Source organism: Tupaia chinensis, unplaced genomic scaffold (assembly GCF_000334495.1).
Source record: "Tupaia chinensis unplaced genomic scaffold, TupChi_1.0 Scaffold000563_1, whole genome shotgun sequence".
Taxonomy (NCBI): Eukaryota; Metazoa; Chordata; class Mammalia; order Scandentia; family Tupaiidae; genus Tupaia; species Tupaia belangeri.
In genome coordinates, this window is record NW_006160076.1 from 1971593 (window position 1) to 1986444 (window position 14852).

The 14852-nt window shown below is 39.0% G+C and overlaps 1 pseudogene; it reads right to left on the reverse strand.

Moving 5' to 3' along the window:
* Positions 1 to 1730: 1730 nt before the first annotated feature.
* Positions 1731 to 14852, reverse strand: part of LOC102476943 (28S ribosomal protein S22, mitochondrial-like) — a 21207-nt pseudogene continuing 8085 nt past the window's right edge.

Below are 14852 nucleotides of genomic sequence, written 5' to 3' on the forward strand. Positions count from 1 at the left end.
CCATGCCAACCTATGTCATATGGAGCAGAGATGAAGCCCCTGAGAAACTGGCCCAATTAGAGAATTGCAAGAAAGAATAAATGATGGCATTTTAGGATGTACTTTTTTAAAAGAATTATTTTATTTAACTTTATTTTTAATTTTAATTTTGAACAGAATGGGACAGAGAAAGAGAGAGAGAGAGAGAGAGAAAGTGAGAAAGCAAGCCACGAGGTCCAGGACTTGAACCACAGTGAGCCATGAGAGAGTCAAGCACCCCTAACCACCACACCACCTGCCAACCCCTGGGATGTGAGGTTTTACCGTACTTTGTTACACAGCGACATAACAACAGATACCTAACACAATGACCTAAATGTTCCACTCTTACTACCTCCGGCGCTTCAACCCCTGCTTGCCCCATACTATTCCTCCATAAAGTCGAGTTCAAGCCCTAAAGAACTATTTGCACTTCAACGGTGAGTCATGTTCTTTGCCTACATTGCTTTGCACATGTTATTTCCAGAATGCTCACTTTTACGTTGTCAGTCTGATTTCTATTCATCGTTCAAGATCTGGCTTATATGTTCTCTACCATTTCTTCCCTGAGAGGCATCTCCTTTATTACTTCTATCTCATTGTATTATAATTACTACTTTCATACCTCTTTTGCTCTGCCAGACTGAGAAGCTTGTACAATGTTCTTCATCCTATCTATGGCAGAGCAATACTATTCAGAGGAAGTAGAAATGCATGGATTCAGGCAGGGCAAAGGCACGCCCACCCAACATGGAACAGTTTTATTGGAATGCAAAGCAATTTTTAAAAAAAGTAAAGGTAAAAATAAGTACTAGAAGTAACTCAAAAGTTCTTAATGCTGCCTAAGGGAAGTGCAATGGCCTTTGCCAAAAATCTTAAAGAGTTGGTTTAAGTGAAAAGAGAGCTTTAGGAAATCTCAAAGTGTGGATTGGAAAGGGAGAAAAATCACATCAGTGAAGTCAGAAGTGGTTAAAGAACTAAGATGAAAACCAAGACAGTTCTTGATGCCAAGGAAAGGAAGGGAACTGAGATGTTCCGGCAGTAGTTGTAATATTTAATGCTACCTAGAGAGCAGGGAGAATGAGGACCAGCAAGAGATGATTGGCAGTCACTGTCAGCCTTTAAAAGACCTGTTTCATTTGATTGGAAAGTACCAAAACAGTGTTGTTGTCACAGAAAGCAAGGGAACGGAGTGCTTCATGGAGGAGATTGTTAGTAGAGAATTAGTAGACAGGAAGTGGTGGAAAATAAAATGGGCTGACTTAGAGGAATTCAAAGAACCCTTTAAAGAAGTTGGATCTAGTCATTATATAACATAGTAATAACAATGACAGTTAAAATAGTAACTTTTTTTTTTTTTTACAAATAAGTACCTTTTAATCTTGAATTTTTTTTTTTTTAATTTGCCAGAGGATGTATTTGTTTATCAGAGAGGAGAGGGTGAAAAGCACCCCCTGCCCAGTGGGGCATGGTCATGCTACCATCCCTTTTCCTCCAGTTTTCCTTCTTGCCAGGATTTGGGGCACACATGTACACACACCCAGCATGTGTGGGGATTTGAACTGCAGTCAGCCATGTTGGATCCAGAGCCCTCAATCAGAGAGCCAAGGAACTGGCCCTTTATCTTGACATTTTTAAACATTCAGCTCAATATTTAACTAAGAGAAAGGTAGGTAGTATTCAGTAAAATAAAATGTATTTTAACAATATTTTCAGGATGCTGCAGAATGGCTAATAAATGCCTCTTGAAGTGTTAATTCTATAGATGAGCCTTTTTGTGTTTCTGTTTTTGCGAACACCTCAATTAAGTTGATTCCCTCAGCAGCCTGCTCCTTGGCCTGTTGAGCTGACCGTCTGTCTGGGTAGACTATGTGACTGCACCAAGCTGGCGACATCATCAATTAAATCTCTCCGAATCTGGTCAATCAGCAAACCATCACTATTTTTCTTATTTACAAAATACCAAACCATTCCTCCAAAGTGTCTTGTTGAACGTAAAAGGTCGTACTTTCCCTGTGTATCTCTGTCTTCATAGGTCTGATGATGAACCCTGATATTCAGCAGAATCAGGCTCAAACTGGGGAACACAGGAGATCGAGGATATCAACAAGCCGGTCCTGGCTGTACACAGTCTTAAGATTTTCTGCTTTGAAAATTAATGGTGGCAAAATCTTACGACCTTCCTTTGGGAAATAAACTTGCATCCTCCAGTCCCGTTCTTCCCACGAGGCTTTGCATAGTGTGCCACTTAGTTCTCTGATGCCAATAAAACGCTCCTGGTGTGGTATGCTATATGATATATCAGTAAACATCTATTTGGCTGTTTCTGTTCCTTCTAAAATCTTATTTTCAGCTAACAGGTCATTTATTGGTGCTCCCTCTTCCAGAACCTGTGGTATTTTAAATCATACTTTAGCTGCCTCAACTGCCTGTCTTGTAGCCTTTTCTAACTCTGCCTGGGTCATTAGCTTACAGGTTGGTGGCTTCAGTGCTTAAAGCTGACTTAAAAGTCTTCTGCAAATTCAAGCCTGTCATCTTGATGAGTATGCTTTGAACCTCTTCATCCATAAATGCAGGTTTTTTGATCTTTGAGCTATCACAATCTGCAGCCTTGAAACCGAGCCCGTGGCATGGCGGCCCCACCTCAAAGGGTTGAAACAGCGGCTGAGGCAGGCACCAGGCTGGGGCTGGGTTCAGGTCCTGAAATGCACTTACTTCGTACCGGGAGAATCAGTCAGGCAGCTCCATAACCAAAATAGTAATGTTTAAAGTGATTTGAAAATTAATTGAGAGTAGATTCATAATCCTGTCATTGGGTCACCCTGACTATTTGCATAACAACTTACATCTCTAAGTAGAAGAGAGGTAGGTAGAATTACTGCTAGTATATCAGAGTTGCTCTTGATGTTAAGCTTGTCTGCTGGGGAGTGCTATTTTGGGTGTGTGTCTCCTTGGGAAAATTCAAAGGTCGAAACTATTGTTATGTCATGGATTCCCGGATTCCCACAGCTCTTTGAATTACACCAAGGTATTTAAAACTTTGGGAACAGCCTGTGTCTTTTCTAAACAAAATAAAGTCACACACACAAAAATGAAAGATTACTGTCAAAAAAAAATTTTTTTTTTTGGAAAAGTTTTTGCTCTAGGGCACATGCGCTCGCCAGGAAGACAGAGAGAGACAGAGAGACAAAAAGAGAGAGTGAGAGAGAAAATGAGAAAGCAAGCCACCAGGTCTGGAACTCGAACTGCAGTCGGCCATGTGGGAGTCCAGTGCCCATAACCACCATGCCACCTGCTAACCCTCAAACATCAACTTTATAATTACTATGCTGTCCTATCATTATTCTTCTAAATATATATATTTTACTCTTTGCTGTCTTAGAAGGTACAAAGCATAATTCTAGAAATCTAAATGACTGGTTTCCAGAAACATCCTGGAGAATGTAAAGACAAGAACAAGTCAGTGACTCCGATGAAAACTGTTCTGCAAAGATATCTATAATGTATGCCTTTCTTTTCTTCTTCTTTTTTTTTTTTTTTTTTGAGAGTTTTTTGCTATAGGACTCGTGTACTTACCAGAAAGACAAAGAGAGACAGAGAGATAGAAAGTGAAAAATCACCCCCCAGGGGGGATGGCCATGCTGCAATCCCTTCTCCTCCGTTCTCCTCTCGAGATCTTGGGCACGCATGCACACGCGCCCAGCATGAGTTTAAGCCACTGGGTCCAGGACTCGAACCGTGGTCAGCTACATGGGAGTTCAGCGACATAGCCATTACACTAACTGCTGGTCCCTATAATGTATGCCTTTCAACAAGAAGTCACAAGCCTATTCTTGTTTCTTCAGTCCAACAAAACAGCAAATCTACTGTATTCAGTTTCTGCTTTTAATTAGTGGCTATGTCATTCATTTGATGCTGGTGTGATTTGATAGTGAATGAAAATTATGACTTTATTTGTCATGCTAATGAATACAACATATAAAACAGGAAGGAATGGAAGGACCCTTCAGCAGATTTGTTCATGAGTGCTCGTCCAACTGCAGGGAGCAAGATACTGTAGCCTGTATGTTTGAACTGGTTACTGAAATCACCAAAACAAATAAATATGGCAAAATAAATATAAGTAAATATAAATATCTAAATGTTGACACTTTGCTAACTATGTCTCAGGCCTTGCCATCATGTCTCTATCAAATTCTCTTTTGTTCTCTGTTAGAACAAGACAGTGATAATGCATTACACAAAAATGTCTTCTCTAGTCTCTCTCTGTTTTAGGATCTTTTAGTTAATTTATTGTCACAAAGTACTCCTATTTTTTTCCCTTATGTAACCACTACAGTAGACCTGTGGTTCCTTCACCTAATTCTTCATAGTCTTAACCCTTTACCATCCTCTGTAGAATATTCCCCTTAGCCAGTCTCTGCTCCACAAGGCTGTTAAGTGTCTTCATCTCTATGCTTCTATCTCTACTTGTGCTCACCATGCTATGTGGCTTGTGAGTTCCTGAAGAGAAAGAATGTATTTTATTCACTTTTATATTTCTAGTGCCTTGAGGACTGCTGGACAGAAAGAAAATAATAAACATAGAATGAATGAATGCACAAATTTACAAGTGAAAACTATCTATAAAGGAAAATGGCAAAGTTTTGAAAGATTTGAAAGATGAGTGCTTATCTTATCTTGGAAAACTACTAGCTCTGAAAGACAAAAACAACGTTGTTTTTACTGTATTCCATCTGTCATTTAGACACTGAGATTAATAAACTATTTTCTGGAGCATTTCTGAATAAGCTTGGTAAGGTGCTATCTTGCAAAAATGATGCTAAATATGGTGCCTGGTGGAATTTTGCACTGCAAGCTGTTGGTTATTCATGTAGTATATAGAATAGCACACCAGATGCATTCTAACATAAGATACATAGTTCCTATAATTTTAGTAGCAGAAATAGAGAGGAGGCTATGATACACAGTTTCATCTTCCTTGTTTATGCATTAAAAGGACATCCTATCCATTTTAAATTCCGAATGACTAGACAATGAAAAATGCATGAACCTCAGGAAAAACAGTGGACTGTAAGCCGAATACCAGCTACAACAGAGAGTGTATTCATAAAGACTGACATAGCCATTAACACTAGCACTTAGTTCTATTAAAGAAAACAGACTTTAAAATTTTGAGTTACAAATTAGATATTTAAAATAATTAGAATAAAATAAAGCATGGAGTGAATTCTGTTTTCTTCTTATAGTTGTCAGAATACATTATTTTAAGGTTATAAAGAATTTCAACATAGCATTACATAAGCATATTGTTTTGTAATTCTTTGGCAAAAGAGTGAAGCAATTATGTTAACATATTGACTTAGGAAATGTCAACCTTTCTGTGGAGGCATCTTCATTCTGATATCTATTCTCAGGCAAATCAAATCATATCTGAGTCAGTATATGAATTGAGATGTGCATACATAAAGAACACTTAAGCATACTGCCCAAACTAAAAACAATACCAATGAATGTGGGAGAAACATGTTCCATACAATCTTTGACAAGATTTGTACTTACAGAAGGTAGGTCATTAACTTCTAGAAAGGTTGTTGGTTTTTTTTTTTTTTTTTTTTTATCACATTCAAGCATTAATGAAACCACTGTGGAAGAAGATTATTAGGCAAGAGGCAAATACACACGTCCAGAAGTTTAGCATTAATTGGGGTGTCTTTGCCTCAGATCCTGTGCTCATGGAATTGAATCCATTCTTTGACTCCATAGCATCTGTTTTTGTTTTGTTTCTCTCAGTAGGTAAAAGAAACCAAGGAAAATTCTCCTAAACACAATGTTTGATTGAGCCTATAGGGTATTAAGTACCGGAGATATTTGAAATTCTAGTGTGAAGGTGAGTCACATATGCCTGTGGATGTTGTATGTTTTAAGTCTAGAGAAGTAGCACAGAGAAGTCAAAGGCACAGAGTGAGATGGAAGACTTAGGCTTTTTTGTTTTTGTTTTTGTTTTGTTTTGTTTTGTTTTGTTTTTGAGAGGTTTTTCGCTATAGGGCGCGTGCGCTCGCCAGACAGACAGAGAGCGACATAGAGACAGAAAGCGAGAAATCACCCCCCAGGGGGATGGTCACGCCGCAATCCCTTCTCCTCCATTCTCCTTTCAGGATCTTGGGCATGCACGCACACGCGCTCGTCGTGAGTTTTAAGCCACCGGGTCTGGGAGGTGAACCGTGGTCGACTACGTGGGAGTCCAGCGACATAGCCATTACACTAACTGCTGGCTCTTGGAAGCCTTAGTTTTGTAAATTCTACTAATTAGCTCCATCATCTTGGGCGTCTTACACTTTGCATTAGATTGCTTCAGATAAAATAAGAATAGTATGGTCATGTGTATGACACTTCTTACCCTCATCCATCAAATCTTTTTGGTCTCACCTATCTGCAGGGTCTCTGGCTATTTACTCCAGCTGCAGTAGTAGCTGCCACAACCAATCCTGCAGGGATTACAGCCAACATTGTGTGGGTACATCCCTGTGGTCCTGTGCACCATGGCTAAGCTGAATATATCTATGCCTTCCACCCCAGGAATTCACAAATAAGCTAGGGGGCAAGACCTTAAGGAGACCTGCTTAGTGCCTACTCATGAGCAACCAGAAGCACAGGGAAATTATTGTACTTGATCAAAAGGAGACTCTAGCAGGTAAGTCAATTCTTCCTTCTTCCTCTGGGCAATCTGTACTGAGTAGCAGTTGTTCATTCCGAAAATGGCTCTGCCTCACGGAGTGTTTCTTATATTTTCTATATCCTTGTCTTGGGTTCCCTCCTTCCCTTTCTCACTCCTGCTCCCCAGGATTGCACTTCTTAATAAACTAGTGGCACTCAAGCCCCTGTCTACTTTCCAGACAACTCAGGCTAACATATCGTGTGATGTTTCCTTCTATTCTATAATTCTGACTTCCTTTTAGAAGACATTGATCTGAGCACATCCAAACTTGTTTGTATCTTCAATTTCTTTTTAAACTTTGCCGAAGAATGCATACCCTCATCAGAGAAAGACAGAAAGTGAGAAAGCACCTCCATGCCATAATCCCTTCTGCATTTTCTTTTCTTCTTTTTTTTTTGGGGGGGGGAGAGGTTTTTGCTATAGGGAGTGTGTGCTCACCAGACAGAGACAGAGAGACAGAAAGCGAGAAACCACCCCCCACCTGGTGGGGGGGGGGGGGGGGGGCCAGCGCCCAGGGGGGGATGGCCACGTCGCAATCCCTTCTCTTCCAGTCTCCTCTCGGGATCTTGGGTGCACACACACACACGCATGCCCAGCGTGAGTTTTAAGCCACCGGGTCCAGGACTTGAACCGCGGTCGACTACATGGGAGTCCAGCGACATAGCCATTATGCTAACTGCTGGTCCCTCTATTTTCTTCTTTATTTGGAAGTTTTGGGCACGCATACATGCACCAAGTATGTTTTTCAAGTCACAGAGTCTTAGACTTTAACCATGTAGCTGGTCATGTGGGATCTAGCCACTTTAACCACATCACCAGCTGTTTATTCAATTATAAAGTCTGTTCCTTTTGTGTACTGTATTAAACTCTTTGGTAGCTGAGTCAGCAACATTTACTTCCTTATGTGCAAACTCTGTGGGTTTGGGATTAACCACAGAGAAACAAATCAATCAGTAGCATTTGCCAAGGTCTGCTGGGTGCAGATTATGAGAAAGGAATGCTTGGCTCTACCTGTAAGAACTTTGAGTGTTAAGAAACATAAATATTGAAAGTACTTGAATAGAGAACATAAAAATACCTACTTACTCAAGGAAACCTACGTACAACTTCTGAAAGTTATTGGGATATTATTAGTGTGTAAAATTGGGCAAAAGATATCTGAAAACATGTTCCAAAGAACATAGTTTTAAGACTTTTTAAATAACTAATGAGAGTATTTTAATTTGGGATTAATGTAATTTAACATTGATAAATTGGTACATCACTGCAGGAAAGGGAATGGTGTGTGGTCTCAGAAGCAGAGACTGACATAGAATCATGTGGCTGGTCAGGAACAAATAATAATAGAAATGATGGGTAGAGAGAGGTCAGAGAAATTGAACAGGTAAGGTGCAGTTTTAACTTGGTAGAAATCATTCTTTGAAAATTCCAAGTACGGGAAACAAAGTAAATTTAGCCATAATGTCTTCACATTTCTCTCCTTATTCCATTAATCACAGTAAAATGAGAAGATGTTTTGAAATGGAATAGATATGGATACAGATTCTGATTCTTCTGCTAACTAGCTGAGACTCATTTTCCTCAACTATAAAATGGAGATAATAATATATACCTCACAGGGTTGTCATGAGGATTTAACTATGATAGCCTACATAAACTGGCTCTCAGAGTGTCTGTCTCATGGAAGATACAATGATAGCTTGCATCACCTTTTAGTATACTTGAAAAAAAAAACAGTACTCTTAATGATGACTTAAAACTATTTGTAAGATGGTATCATGATACATTTAGATGAAACTAGAAAAAAATACTCTTAACATGCATCTCAGATCTATTTCCTCAAGGTCTAACTAATATGCTTACTCCACAATTTGGAAAGCTTAAAAAATTCCTGCCTTTTGGAAACCGAGGGGAAAAAGCAAAAAGGAAATGAGGAATACTTAAAGAGTCATATACGACATGATTATTAGAAAACTAATGGATCTTAGCTTTAAATAGAACCTTCTGGCTCTGGTTGTCACCCTTGCTAAGATCTTCCAGTAGAGTAGGAAAAGGTGGCAACCTTTTAAAGTTGGCTGTGTTACTGTTTTCTTTTCATATGCATTTTTAAATGACTTTGGCATATTTTCATTACCAAATGCTTTTAGCTTTGCATTTTAAATTATATTAGTGAACCCTGAGGCCAAATGACAAATGTCTAACTTTAAACTCTATTGAGTAAATAAAAATAAAGTATGCAAGTAGACTGGAGATTACGTTCTTTATAATAAAAACCTGTCAAATTCCTCTATTTTATCAAATATTTGCCAAATTTTTGAGCACAAAGTACAGTGTATCTGAAGTAGAAGGAATCGGGAAAGTTAGATTCCACGGAGTGCTGAACCTCTCTACATATAATTGAAACCTACTTGAAAAATGTATAATCAACTGAGAAAATCAATTACGCCTTTTACCTGGAAGAATACTGAAGGGAACTTAGGGTACATTATTATAGAAGAAAATCATGCCTCATTTTAGAAGACAAAGATATCTGGCTTTTGCTTTCGAGTAGTAGAAAGATTCTCTGAGTGAAGTCTGGTTGACATTTTTCTTCATTGTTCTTTGGACTGAAAGATGACTCTGACCTCGCTGAGAGGTAGTGACTAGCATACAGTGGAGCTGGAAACTACACAGTGACTGTGGTTCAAGCCCCTAGGCCAGTCAGCCTGAAAACACACTGAGTGTTTGCATGTGCCCAGGAACCTGGCAGGCTGTAGGACTGAAGAAAGGAGGTTGTGATGTGACCAGATCCTGTCCAGGATCCATCTCTCTTTTTCCCCCTCTCTCTCACATGTAAATATATTCTATTATAAATTTTAAAAATATGATTTCTTTTGTCCTCTTTCAAGGACCTGACAATAAAGGGATAATTTTATGTCAGTAATTCTGACAGACTTCCTTGAAAAAAACCTCAAAATTACATCAAAATCTAATTTTTGTGGCATAGGCTAGAAAATAATTTATTCTAGAGGAAAAGGTCTTCTGTAAAAGTGAAAATTTGATTCCTAGCATAATTAAATATTATAATGACTAGGAAGAAAGTTGACCTACTGAAATTTCTGCTGCAGGAATGACTTTAGCCAAAATAAATTTCTATGATTGTGACTCCCGCTTCAGGGTTAAAAGGGAGAAAGGTAGTTAGAAGAAAGATGTCCTCAAGTGGGAAATGCCAAAAGGTCCTCAGCGCTTCTAAGATAGAGGAGGTCAGAAGGACACACCAGTGAGAGAGAAAGCTCCTGAAACAGGCCAATCTAAGGAGAAAGTTTAAACACTTGATGGGGTGGGTGTTAATAGAGAGAGAGAAAAAAAAAATCAAAGTTATATTTTTGACTTGTTAAAATACAACTCAGGTTGGCTTATGAGATATAAGGCATTCTGCCTTTTAAAAAGCTTCTAAGACTAAACACCGTTGAAATATTAGACAAACTAGAAATATTAGGCAAATATACAAACCAAAGATGCGATAGTGATTTTTACTCTGAAAATAAACATTCTCATTAAATTCATGTTCCATGTGAATGAGATTAGGCTGTTCTTACCAGGAGGAGCTGCTTCCAAGGCTACAGCTCAAAACCATCCGCAGGCCCTCAAGCTGTGGGAACCACTGACATGCTCTATTTTTTTTTTTTAAAGTCAAAATTCAGTTTGACTAAAATTGGTAACTTTCTTTTCTTTTTCTTTTTTCTATTTATTTATTTGTTTTTAGATTTTTCCACATTTACTTTACATATCAAAAAATTTTTGCTTACACCCGTAGTTCTTGACATTAATAAAGAACTTTCAAAATTTCAAAATACTGAATTTTAAAGATAATATTCAAAATATTTCTTATAATTCTGTATAATTTTGTTTGTGACTTTATAACAGCAGAAACAGTATGGTTTTTAATATTTTTGAGAAAATATTTACATGTCAACGACTCAAATTGTTGAAAAGCAAATGCCCAGCACACTAGTCACACATACACCTTCTCAATTCAGCCCTGCCTACCAAGTATTCTGTGATACCCCATCTGCTAGCAAAGATCAGTCTTTTTCTTCCTTCAAAGTCTTTCTCAAAATAATCCTCTGGTGTGGTTGCTCTTTTGCAATCTCTACTGATTGCAATGCTGGGCTGGAAAACTCCAGGTTATTTCATGTTATAAATTCTTTCATATATCTATTTTTTTTTGACACTTTCTTAAAAAACAAGGAAGTAAAAAATTAAGGGCTCACTTCGGTGAACATAAATTGGACATTCACCTTTCTGCTGCTTTAGAAAACTGTGAATCGACGTGTTAGCATAATGAAGTGTGCTCTGATCCCTCCCAGTGAAACACAGTCTTCAGAGTGGGAAGGGAAAAGGTCTGGGGCTTTCTCAACTTTGACCAGGATTTCAGTTCACTTTGCTTTGTTGCATTGGTTCTTGGCAATATGAACTGGTGGGGAAAATGGTCACTAACTATGTTCTCCAATTAAAATAATTTACAAATCATCTAACAAGTGACTGAACATTTGTGTCCTCCCAAATTCATATTCTCCTCTGACTACCCCCCTACGAGGTGATAGGATTTGAAGGTGGAGCCTTGGGAGGTGACTGGACCATGAGAATGGCACCCTGGTGAATGCAATTAGTACCTTTTAGGGACCAGCAGGTGGCATAATGCTTAAGGCACTGGACCCCCACATGGTTGACTGCTGTTCAAGTCTAGGATATGGCGGCTCAAATGTTCGGCGCATGTGCGTGAGTACCCAAAATCTCAAGAGGAGAATGGAGGAAAAGGGATTGCAGCATGGCCATCCCCCCGGGGGGCTGATTTCTTGCTTTCTATGGCCAGCCCCCCCCCCCCCCGGCGGAGGAGATTCTCACTTTCTCTCTTTCTTTGTCTCCAAGTAGTATAAGCACCCTATGACAAAAATCTCTATCTAAAAAAAATAATAAATTAAATAAAAGAAAAAGAGAAGGAAGGAAGCAGAAATAAGGAGAGAGTGAAAGAGAAAAAGGAAAAAGAAAGAAAGAAAAAGAAAGGATCCCAGAGAGCTCTCTTACCCTCTTTGCCATGTGGGGATAAAATAACAGTCTGCAATCAGAAAGAGGGCCCTCACAGAACCTTGCCATGTTGGCATGTGATCTTAAAATTCTGTTTCCCAAAACTGTGAGAAATAAACTTCTGTTGATTATGGGGATTTTAAGCAACCCTCTCTATGAACCATAATAGCCCATCTGATCAACAAAGACCTTTTCTTTCCCCCCATGTCAAGATTTGGATAAATCCACATAATTTCAGACCTTTGACACATTGCACTTTTCTCATCTAATTTCACCCAGTTTCCAAGCTGTCCAAGGACACAGAAGACATCTGATGAATCTGAGGCAAAACACTAAAAAGGGAACATTAAGATTTTGTTTCACAAATGAAAAATGGGAATGGCCTCATTTAATTTTTTTTTCTCCTTTTTTTTTGTTTTTGAGTGGTTTACACTATAGGGCGTGTGTGCTTGCCAGACAGACAGAGAGAGATATAGAGACAGAAAGCGAGAACTCACCCCCCAGGGGGGATGGTCACGCCGCAATCCCTTCTCCATTCTCCTCTAGGGATCTTGGGCACACACGCACACGTGCCTGGCGTGAGTTTTAAGCCACCGGGTCTGGGATGCGAACCGTGGTCGACTACGTGGGAGTCCAGTGACATAGCCATTACGCTAACTGCTGGTTCCCAACCTCATTTAATTTTTAAGAGTACTGCTAAAGGGAAAGTTGAGTAAAACTACAACTTCAGCTGAAAAAATAAATCTTCAAATTTAACATTTCTTTTTCCTTCTTTTTTTTTTTTTTTTTTTTTTTGCTAAAGGTATTGGACCATGGGAAAAGTCATGATGTGTTTTCTATGCAAAAATGTGTCACGACTTTACCAATGACCTAATATATTTTCTGTTCAACTATCTCCTTCCCATCACCACTCCCAAGTTTCTGGAATCATTTAACGCTGCTTTGATACAACAGCTTCAAGGAGGCAGCCTAGTGGTGGAGAACAATGTTCAGGCATCATGACAGCTTCAACAGACTGGTCAACCTAGAGGACACATTACTTTCCTCTTATGAATGTCTCAACCTTAAGTAATTTGGGATTGAGAAAAAAGGAGAAAAGATACTGTTCTCCCCCTTTGTTTCTATAGTCACATAGGCATGTAGCTTTGGAAGACTCCTGCTATAGTAATCAAGAACAAGCAACAACCTAAAAGACAGTCCTATAGTTCTTCTGGAAAAATGACTATTAAATCGGCATCCTTCCAATGGTACGTCGTATCCATATGATGCTGGCCCTTTAAGATTGTGCTCCCTAAAAACAACTGTATCCCAGTACAACAAATCTACTCCATAACTGAAAAGCAATTTCTACACAATTTACTATTTCCAACTATCTAAAAAGAAGAGAGTTTCAAACTGCATTCTCAGTTCCCTTGATACCCTGAAGTTTTCTTCATGACTATGAGAGTGATTTGAATAGAATCTGAATATGATTTCTTTTCTTTTCTTTTTTACTGTGTATATGTGTGTGTGTGTGTGTGAGTGTGTGTGTGTGAGAGAGAGAGATGAAAAACAAGGGACAAGCTAAAAAATATTCCTTTGGGAAGTATAAATAAACTGATATGAAGTACCTATCTCACCAGCTCACACATTGCCAAAAAGATGCAATTCAAATGTGCTGTGAGTGACATGCATAATGATGAGCAGGAGTTTTGTTTTCCCTAGTGCGCCTAAGGATCAGTTAGCTTATATTAGATATAATACTGTGGGGCCAAATAACTCATCATGCCTTTAAAATAAAAATAGCCAATAAAATGAATCAAGGTGCAGCATGTAAAATGATGTATGCATTCTGCTGAATTTAATTTAATTCTAATTAAATTACTTGGGCAAGATAAATTAGATTGTTTTTCAAGCATATTTCAGATAAACCTAGTGAAGTTCTATGAGTGAAAAAGGCAGAATGGGCTTTGTTTAATGACTCAGTTGTTGATATATTCTCTTGGAGTAAATAAGAGGTCAGGCTGACCTTGGGTCATTTCTTCCTTGAGTGAGATAGATAATACATTAACTTCAGAAAGACTGAATAAAAAGAGATTAGGTATCTACATTGGTAGTAAAATTATTTGTTGAGACATTTATTTATGTGTTTTCCCCCTGCCCTTTTTTCTCTATGGTTTTGAGTTTCCTAGCATCAGAACAGTTTCTACTGTGAAAGAAAACAGAGGGAGCTAAAGCAAATGTTCTCTGCAGTATCCTCCCTTTTGTCTCAGAAATCCCAAGGAGAAGATTATGTTAGAGATAGGAAAAGCAGATATTAGCTAGAAGGAGGAGATACAAAGGTACCAAGTTAGAGTTAGATTCCCTAAGACTAGGGTAAGTTCTACAAGTCATAGGAACCCCGACTCACCCTCTTCTTCCACTTTGGGGAAAAGGTAGTCATAGATATTGTGGGCAAAATGGCTTGATATCCCAAGCCAGGACTCCCAGCCTAAACAGGTTCCTGTATCCAAGGATGGTATAGAACCTGCCAAGCTACTGGATTCCAGCGGACGGTGCAGGTTTGGGCAATAAGCATACTGGTAGTGCAGTATGTTTTGATACACGTAAGACTGAGACATCTGTCTAGTCCAAAATGATGGGTAGTGCGGGAAGGAGTGGGAGATAAGTTTGGGGTAAATTTGGGGTGGGGAAGGCTCCCACTTCAAAATACTAGAAAGAGAAGTTCATGAACCCAGAGTCAAGGAAACTTGGAGTTAGATTTCATCTTTTCTAAAAATCCACAGAACAACTATCTTTCAATTTTGAAAAAAAAAAAAAAAAGTATTTCTACTTTGTTTAGATAAGAAGCGATTCATGGGACCAGCAGGTGGTGTAGAGGTTGCATTGCTGGACCTTCACATGGTCGACTGTGGTTCATGTCCCGGACTTGGTGGCTTGAAATTCATGCCAGGTGTGTGTGTGTGAGCATGCCCAAAATCCCGGGAGAATAATAGAGGAGAAGGGATTGCAGTGTGGCCACCCCTGCTGAGGGATGATTTCTCACTTTCCAGGCTCTTGCGGTGGGGGG